The sequence below is a fragment of the Orycteropus afer genome, unplaced genomic scaffold (genome assembly GCF_000298275.1).
Source record: "Orycteropus afer afer isolate SDZICR_OR568_19922 unplaced genomic scaffold, OryAfe1.0 scaffold00414, whole genome shotgun sequence".
Taxonomy (NCBI): Eukaryota; Metazoa; Chordata; class Mammalia; order Tubulidentata; family Orycteropodidae; genus Orycteropus; species Orycteropus afer.
The window spans coordinates 1,809,279-1,818,708 of NW_006922001.1; the positions used below are offsets into that span (position 1 = coordinate 1,809,279).

The window sequence follows — 9,430 nt, forward strand, 5'->3', positions numbered from 1 at the left end:
GGATAAATGATTTGCACTAAAGTAGTAACCTAAAGTTTTCTGGTTCAAACCCATCCATGGGTACAGTGAAAGAAACACCTGGGGATCTGTTTCTCATCTATTCCAGCAAACAAAATGCTCTGGAACAGTTCTGCTTTGTAACATATGGAGTCATCATGAGTGAAATCAACTTGATAGTGTTTTTTGTTGTTGTTTTTTTAAGTGATACATATAGTTCTACTGGAGCTACAAATCTCTTCATATTTTTTCCTCATATACTCACTTCTTTGATAAATCAACATAGAAGGCTTCTCTGGTAAAATCAAAAACAAAAGACAAACTATGGCTAAATTATGAATTCAACCAACTATTTGGCAAGAATCATTCACAGCCTATGTGTAATTTATAATTTTCCTTAGAGGGAAAGATTAAAGATAAAATCATTAAAAGCCCCCACCACCATCCCTAAAAAAAGTTGTAATCCCCCCATATGTCTGGGCTACAGCTCTCATTGCCAATTCAGTACTTCAGGTGGGCTTTGGTCAATGAGCATAGCATTTTCACCAGTACTCACAATAAAATAAGATATATTTGACTGAATCAAATTAGAGTTACATCATATAATATGTGTGTGTATGCATGTGTGTATGTATATATGATATTATATTGTGTTTTTGATGAAAGTTTATACAGAAAATTAGGTTACAAAATTTCTATACATATTATTCATTGACATTGGTTACAATTTCCACATTGTGTCAACATTTTCCTTATTTCCATTCTGGTTGCTCTGTTTCCATTAATCTAGCTTCCCTGCCTGCTACACCTGATTTTCTCATCTTTGCTTTAGAGTAATTATTAACTATTTTTTTCTTCTATATATGATTATTTTATATTTTAATTTAAAGGAGCACAGCACCCAGGGGTAGTATTAATTTTATGACCCTATTATTTAGCTGAAAAATGACCTATGGGAGTGGTTCAGTTCAAAGTTTAAAGGTATCTCAGAGTGATAGTCTTAGGGTTTCCTCTAATCTCTGTTGTTTCAATAAATCTGGCCTTTAAAAAAATAATAAAAAAAAATTGTTCAACAATTTTCTCCCATTCTATCCAGGACCATTTCTTGTGTCCCTGGTCAGAACAGTCATAGGGAGGCAAGTTATTTCATATAATAGTATAAGTTTTGAGGTTGTGGAATGATTGGCTTGAAAAGAGAACATTGGTAATTAAGTATCAGTCAAAATAATTAACTTGATATGATGAATGTGTCCAGTAAATCTCTTAAGTATAAGAAAATGTATGCAGTTGAGTTTACTGTTTTATTTTATTTTTTCCTAGTTGACAGAGTAGGGGAAAACATCAAGAGTAATCCTGATGATGCGTTACATGACCTATTCAATAAGAATCTTTCTAAATGTTATAGAAATTCTTATCCATTTTGAATATATACCCACAAACATTTATTTTTACTCTTTGAGAGAAAACACTGTACACACATATATCACTTTTTGCAGTGTATTTTTTATATATAAAATGAATCTTTCTCCCAGTATAGACTCTGCTGTAGGCAATACCAGCATATATAGATTTTACATCTGTCCAGATGTCACAAGTGTTCAGTAAATGTGATCTATCTTTCTCTCTCTCTCTCTCTCTCTCTCTCTATATATATATATATATATACATATATGATTTAAATATGTTATTCCAGGCTTCTTATGCAATACCTTTCACACTTACTTGGTTCTACATATGATTCTTCCATTAACATATTAAGAACATATTGAGTAATCACTAAAATTGCATTCCTTTGACGGAATCACTCTACCTTGCATAACTTGATGAACTAAATACAAAATTATTATTATTATTATAATTATTTTAGTGGTATGCTTAGTAAATATTTGTCCTAGTTTTCTTTGCCTTTCTGGTGTGTTTGGACTCCAAAGTATGTTTCTTGAAGCTTAAATACCTGGAAGTAAGGAAGATTAATTTTCATCCAACTAATGATTAATGCATATTGTCAGGTAAAGCAAACATTTGTATTCAAAGAAGATAGTTGTTGACTTTTGCTGCTGATTTTCTCTAAGTTTTCAAGGTACACAAACTGAAAAATCTTTTCAAATTTATCAAAAAAAGTTTTTTTTCCCCCCTCAGAGTCTTACATTGTGAATAAAATCTCAATTTCCACAAAAATTGCTAATTCAAGTAGCCCTTAAAAAGTCTTAGTTTTAACATCACCATTGTTGAATATTTATCAAGTCCTCACATTCCAGAAAGTGGGTGATAGTAGTTGACTTTTAAAGTCTGAATATCTTTAAGCATTAAATTAAAGAGAGTCATCTGTACCATAGGAGGTTTGTATTAAACCTTCCTTTAGCGAATTAGAAAATTGGTGTCAAATTTCTCTAAGGATGGTTTTCTGAAAAATGCATTTATTTTTTAAGCAATTTTGCTTCAAATTTATAAATGGCCTCGAAAGTTGTTCAGATTCAAATGATTATGTTTTGGTGAGAGAATCCATGTATGAACTGTCCAGATTGAAAACGAGATTTAAAAAAAAAAGCACCTGAAGAAAAAAATAGTTATTTCTTCAGTATGAAAAAATTTTGCATTAAGCTAGGAACTAAAATTGATTAACCATCCCAAGATGATCAACCTATAAAAGGAAATAATGATTTCCTGCCAAGTTTAATGATTAAATGATTAATCTATGAATGGTTATACAGTATTTAAAACATTTTCCCAGCTATTATATGATGATGGAATCTAGCATCTTGCTGTTTGAATTCAAAAGACACTTTTTGCTTATGATATAATAGTCAAGCTAAATTGAAAAATGTTAAGGTAAATCTAAATTCTAGAATTGTGTGGGGTTTATAGTCCTAAAATGTGGCTTATAGTACTGAGGATGAAAGGAAAGAATGTTACAATTGCTAATACCATATTCATGGCCAAGAAAAATAAACACATATGATGAAGAAAAGAGCTTAAAAAAAAAAAAAGTAGAGGTTGCATGAAGATAAATAAATGTAGGTTGAAGAAAAGAGAAAAATGATAAGAAAAACATGTAATTGTGTTAAAAACTCTTTAAAAATAGTCAAATTAAAAAAAGATAAAAATTGTGACTATGCAAACTGTAATTTATTAAACCCTTAAATTTAGAAAATGAATAAAATTCCTTACATGCCTTGAATTTTCTAATGAGTTGATAAGTCTTCTTTGTAAAATACACTATTGCAAAAATTTTGTTAAAACATATTTCTTTGCCAATAATGTATTTAGGCAAATTTATATGACATTTCTGCCCTTTTGTTTTACTCATCAGAGAATGGAAAATATATCCTCATAGACAGATATATAATGGATATATAAATGGCTACTATTGTTGTTGTTAGAAGCTGTTGAGTTGGTTTTGACTCCTAGCAACAGCTGTGTACAATAGAATGAAACATTTTCCAGTCCTGTGTCAGCCTCACAATTGTTGCTGTGTTTGAGTACATTGTTACAGTTGTTGTGTCAATCAATCCATCTTGTTCAGAATCTTCCTCTTTTTTGCTGATTTTTTAATTGAATTGACCAAATGTTTTGGTTCTCTGGTGCCATTCTAACAGAAGATACTACAAATGGGATGGCTTGAACAAACAGGAGTTTATTTCCTTACAGTTATGGAGACCAGAAGTCTGAATTCAAAGTGCCAGCCTCTAGGGGCTGGGCGAAAGCCCCTTGACCTTAGGCTTCAGCTCTGCCTCTTGCTCCCGGCCCACGGAAGCTGGAGGCTTTCTTCACTCAGGCAGCTGCTGGGTGCTGAGGCTGGCAAACCTAAGGTTGACAAAAAGGCACACTCCCATTATTACCAAACCACATGGCAGGTCATTGATTCAAGTCCACTAAGAGTCCCAAGGTTGGCAGACAGTGTGGCAGGCTGCTGAAAAATGGCTCAGCTACATGCAGGATTCAAGCATGCCAAAAAAGCTTCATACCTTCTTTGAAGTAGCATCTTATATGCCGGAAGCAGACCACACAGCTAAGGCAGCTACTCAGCTGCCCCAGTAGCTTCCACCATGGAGTTGCTTACCAATCTCACCATGGGAAATAACTACATCCAGCTGTGTAGCCACTCAAAACCAGGCCCAGCCAAGCTGACATGTAACTTTAACTACCACACCAAGTATATGATGTCCTTTTCCAGGAACATGTCCCTCCTGATAATATGTCCAAACTACATGACACAGAATCTTTCCATCTTCCCTTTTAAAAGTATTTTGACTGTACTTATTCAAAGAGATTTATTTGTTCTTCGGGAAGTCCATGATATACCTACTCGTCGCTTATTAACTGTCTCATTATTTGACATTTTGCATTGACAGCTATACTAAAAATCTACTATTCAACTATTCTGCATATTAACCACATATCTGGCAGTGAAGAACAATGAGGTGTGAGGAAAGATTAACATTGTCTGTGATGAATAATCTTATTATGTTTCAACTTGGCTATGCAATGATTCTCAGTGGTTTGACAGTTATGTAATGATGTAATTTGATACATATATAATGTTGTAATTTGGCAGTTATATAACAACTTTGGCAGTTATGATCTAATTTGACACTTATATAATGTTGTAATAGGCAGTTCTATAATGATGTATGGGAGCTCTGGTAGCGTAGTGCCTAAGGCACTTGACTGTTAACCAGAAGGCTGGTGATTCCTACCCACCAGCCACTCCTTGGAAGGAAAATGGGGAAATCTACTTCCATAGTGATACTGCCTTGGAAACCCAAGGAGGGGTCACTATGAGTCAGGTCCGACTCGACAGCACATAACAACATTAACAACAACATAATGATGTACTCGTCCTCCCTGCTATGATCTAATGTGGTCATCATCCTTGTGATATAATGCCAACCTTTGCATAATGACCTGGTCTTTGGAACCTAACCATGTTATTAAGTGAAGTTTTTGTTGTGGTTAGGTACCATTGAGTTGACTTTGACTCATAACGATCCTGTGTAAAACAGAACAAAACATTGCACAGTTCTGCGCCAGCCTCACAATACTTGCTATACCTGAGCCAATTATCGCAGTGGCTGTGTCAATCAATCTCATTGAGAGTCTTCTCCTTTGTCGCTGATGCTCCACTTGACCAAGCACAATATTCTTCTCAAGTGAAGAGTGGGTATATATTCAATATTGTTAGCTAACACCATAATTCAAAGGCATCAATTCTTCTTTGGTCTTCCTTATTCATTTTCCAGGTTTTGCATGCATATGAGGGGATTGAAAATACTATGACTTGGGTCAGGGTACTTTAGTTCTTGTGTTGAGATCTTTACCTTTGAACATTTTAAAGAGGTCTTCAGCAAAAGATTTGCCCAAGCAGTATGTTGTTTGATTTCTTAACCGCTGCTTCCGTGGGTGCTGATTGTGCATCCAAGTAAAATGAAATAGTTGACAACTTCCGTGTTTTCTGTACTTATCATGATGGCACTTATTGGTCCAGATTTGAGAATTTATTTTTCTTTATGTTGAGTTGTAATTAATACTGTAGACTTTAGTCTTTGATTTTCATCAGTAAATGCTTCAAATCCTCTTTGCTTTCAAAAAGCAATTTTGTCTTCTGCATCTCTCATGTTGTTCCTGAGTCTTCCTCTAATGCTCATGCCACATTCTCAATTTTATTGTCCAGATTTTTTGATTATTTTATCAGCATACCTATTAATAAGTACATTGACAGGATGCAACATGGACACATGATTTTAAACCATGCAGTATATCCTTGTCATATTTGAATGACTGCCTATGTACAGGTTCCACATGAGCACTATCAAGTGTTCTAGAATTCCAATTCTTTGCAAGGATAACCATAATTTGTTATGGCCCCGTCAATCTAATGCCTTTGCACTGTTAATAAAACTATAGTAAAAATTTTGGGGTATTCTCTGCTTTCAGCCAAGATCCATCTGACATCAGCAATGATATCCCTTATTCCATATCTTCTTCTGGTTCTGGCTTTAGTTTAACACAGTTCCCTGTTGAAGTATTGCTGCGACCATTTTTTTTTTTTTTTAATTTTCTTCAGCAATATTGTACTTGTATGTGATATTATTGACATTATTCAATAATTTGTGTTCTGTTTGATCACCTTTTTTGAATGGGCACACATATTTGATCTCTTCCAGTCTATTTTCCATTTAGTTATCTTAAAAGTTTGTTGGCATAACTGCAATGAAGGAGTGCTTCCAATATTGCATTGGTTTTTTGAAACATCTTAATGGGCATTCCATCAATTCTTAGAGCCTTGTTTTCACCAATGCCTTCAGTGCAGTTTGGACTTTGTCTTTCAATACCAAACCAGAAAACAAACTCACTGCTGTCTCATTGATTTCAACTCCTGGAGATATTGTAGGAAAGAGTAGAATTCCCCTACAATGTTTCCAAAGCTGTAAATCTTTACAGAGGCAGACTGCCATATCATTCTCCCACAGATCAGTTGGTGAGTTAGAACCGAGCCTTTGGGTTAGCAGCAGAGCATTTTAACTACTGCCCCACCAGGGCTTGCACCTTCAATACCACCTGTTTATAAATATATACTACTTCTTGAAATGGGTGAATATTGACCAATTCTTTTTGATACTGTGACTCTCTGTATTTCTTCCATGTTCTTTGGATGCTTCCTGCATTGGTAAATTATTTTCTCCATAATCCTTCATTATTGCAACTCAAGGCTTATTTTTTTTTTTTTCCCCCAGTTCTTTCAAGTTGTGAAATGCTGAACATGTTCTTCTCTTTGGTTTTCCAACTCCAGGTCTTTGCACATTTTATTATAATATTTTACTGTCTTCTCAAGATGCTTTTTGAAATCTCTGTTCAGCTCTTTTCCATTGTAATTTCTTCTATTTACTTAACTACTCTCCTTTTAAGAGCAAGTTTCAGAGTCTCTTCTGACATCCATTTTAGTCTTTTCTTTCTTTCTAGTCTTTTTACTGATCTTTCTTTTTTCCCTCTGTGTATGATATCCTTGATGTCATCCCACAACTTATCTAGTCATCAATCATTAATGTTCAATGTGACAAATATACTCTTGTTATGGTCTCTAAATTCAGGTGTTATACACTCAGTGTGCACATTGGTTCTCATGAACTTGTCTTTTTTTCTTCAGATTCAACTTGAACTTGTATATGAGCAATTGATGGTCTGTTCCACAATCTGCCCCTAGCCTTGTTTTGACTGATGATATTGAACTTCTTCTATCATCTATTTCCACATCCTACATCCATAAGATATAGTCACGTTGATTCCTATGTATTCTATCTGGTGAGATCCATATGTATAGTCACCACTTATTTTGTTGGAAAAAAAAAAAAAGTATTTCTATAGAACAGGTCACTGCTATTACAAAAATCTGTCATGTGATTTCTGAGGTTGTTTCTATTACCAAGGTCACATTTTCCAATTCTGAAACTTCTTTGTTTCTAACTTTCAATTTCCAATCACCAGTAGTTATCAATGCATCTTGATTCCATATTTGATCAATTTCAAACTGCAGAAATTTGTAAAAATTTTATATTTCTACATCTTTGGTATTAGTGGTTAGTATGTAAGAGATAAGTAGATAGATAGATTGATAGATGCATAGATAGATAGATATCAGCAAATCTATAAGAAACCTAAAGTTCCTTGAAGGCAATTTATATTAAAATTTCATTTTCTGTTCACAAAATAATGAGTATTTATCACATTCATCTGTAAACATTTTTCAAGTTTTATATGAAAATACTTTTAATCTACACATACTATATCAAAGACTAAAGCTCAAAGCTATTTTAATATATGCACATATATATTTTAATCAAAAAGATAAGTTCAGTCTAATCAGAAAACAAAAATTATTAGCAATTAAATATTCAAAAATACAGGATCCTAATTCTTGATTGAACTAGAGCAGATCTCACTTGCCTGGAATTTGTCTTAGATTCCTGAGTCTTTTCTCAGAATCCTAGCTTCGCGAGACATTGATTGCAGAGTGCAGAAAACTTGTCCTTTACTTTAGAAAGAATGCCTCTACATGTTCCAGACTACCAGAAATATCACTAAGGAAGGCAGTCCATCTATTATGAAGAGGTGGTAAAGGTAGTTCTTGATTCTTACAGAGGTATCTGGAGAACAAGCTATTCCCAGTTCACCACATCCTTTCAATTTTATGCCATTCACATCATTGATTAATATGATGTCCACAGGGTGTTGGTATGCTCAGATTTTCTGAAGAATATATTAAGGCTTTCAGGCTGAAAAATTAAAAAGAGTGCTAAAACAAAAGGGTGAAAATATGCCATTTTCTCTGTCAAGTAGCAGCAGATATTTTCTGGTACTCTTCTTTTTTTGTTTTAATTGCAAAGTTAAAGAAAACAAAAATCATTGCCACTGAATAAAGCAGTACTAGAATACCAAGGGCCAAGGTCTTTGTAGATCTGTTTCAGCGAAGAGACCACAAAAGTTGTTTTTAGAGTCAAGTACAAAGCAAATCACATCAAACTTATTGTTGTTAGCCAAGATTAATTTGTCTTCTACACAGGCAAAACAGGTAATAGAAAGCCATATATATTAAGAATCCCTACTCTTTGATCTTCCACGTTTTTTGTAGTGACTGTAATGATGAATTCTTCTGTAAATATAGTAAAGAATTGTGTTTACTCCTTTGTTAGAAAGAGGGATCTCAGAGATCTTTCATTTGGCCATTATTTCAATTTGAGCACTTTTTTCTTCATGGATCAGAGAAAGAGAGAGATTTCTTCCACTTGGAGAGTAAATCTTCCAAATACACACCAGGGATCCAGAAAAACCCAAAGGATGAAACTGAGGTATTATTTTACCAATTGTAATATGGAGTCATCCCAAAATCTCATTCATCACATGACCTCATTGCCTTTGCTCAAATTGATGTTCCTTAGTGGGATTGTGAATCAACAGGGATTAATGTTAGCTCAGAGGCAGAATTCAATAATATCTGAAAGGGCTGGACATTAAGCATCCTCCAGTGTATTAAGAAATGGCTACAGATGCCTTTCAGAAAAACTAGAAGGAAGATATAAAGTGCTAGCTTGTGATGATATTGCAGGATACTTCTTCAAGAATAATCATCTGTGTCTGCTATAAGATAATAAAAGAAGCTCTGGTAGCATAGTGACTGAGGCACTTGACTGCTAACCAGAAGGCTGGTGGTTCAAACCCACCAGCACTCCTTGGAAGGAAGATTGAGCAATCTACTTATGTAGTGATACTGCCTCAGAAACCCAAGGAGGGGTGGCTTTGAGTTGGGTTCGACTTGAGGGCAATGAGTATTTTTTTCAATTTATGGGATAATAAAACTGACTGTTGTCTGAGAATTAGTGAAAAACCATGACAAACTAGATCAAAATTTAGATTTCTATTCCTCATAACTCAGTTATAA

The 9,430-nt window shown here is 34.2% G+C and overlaps 1 protein-coding gene across 1 annotated transcript in view; it reads left to right on the forward strand.

Annotated features, from left to right (window-relative positions):
- EPHA5 (EPH receptor A5) overlaps positions 1–9,430 on the forward strand; it is a 617,348-nt gene that overhangs the window by 335,895 nt on the left and 272,023 nt on the right. The window lies entirely within an intron of this gene.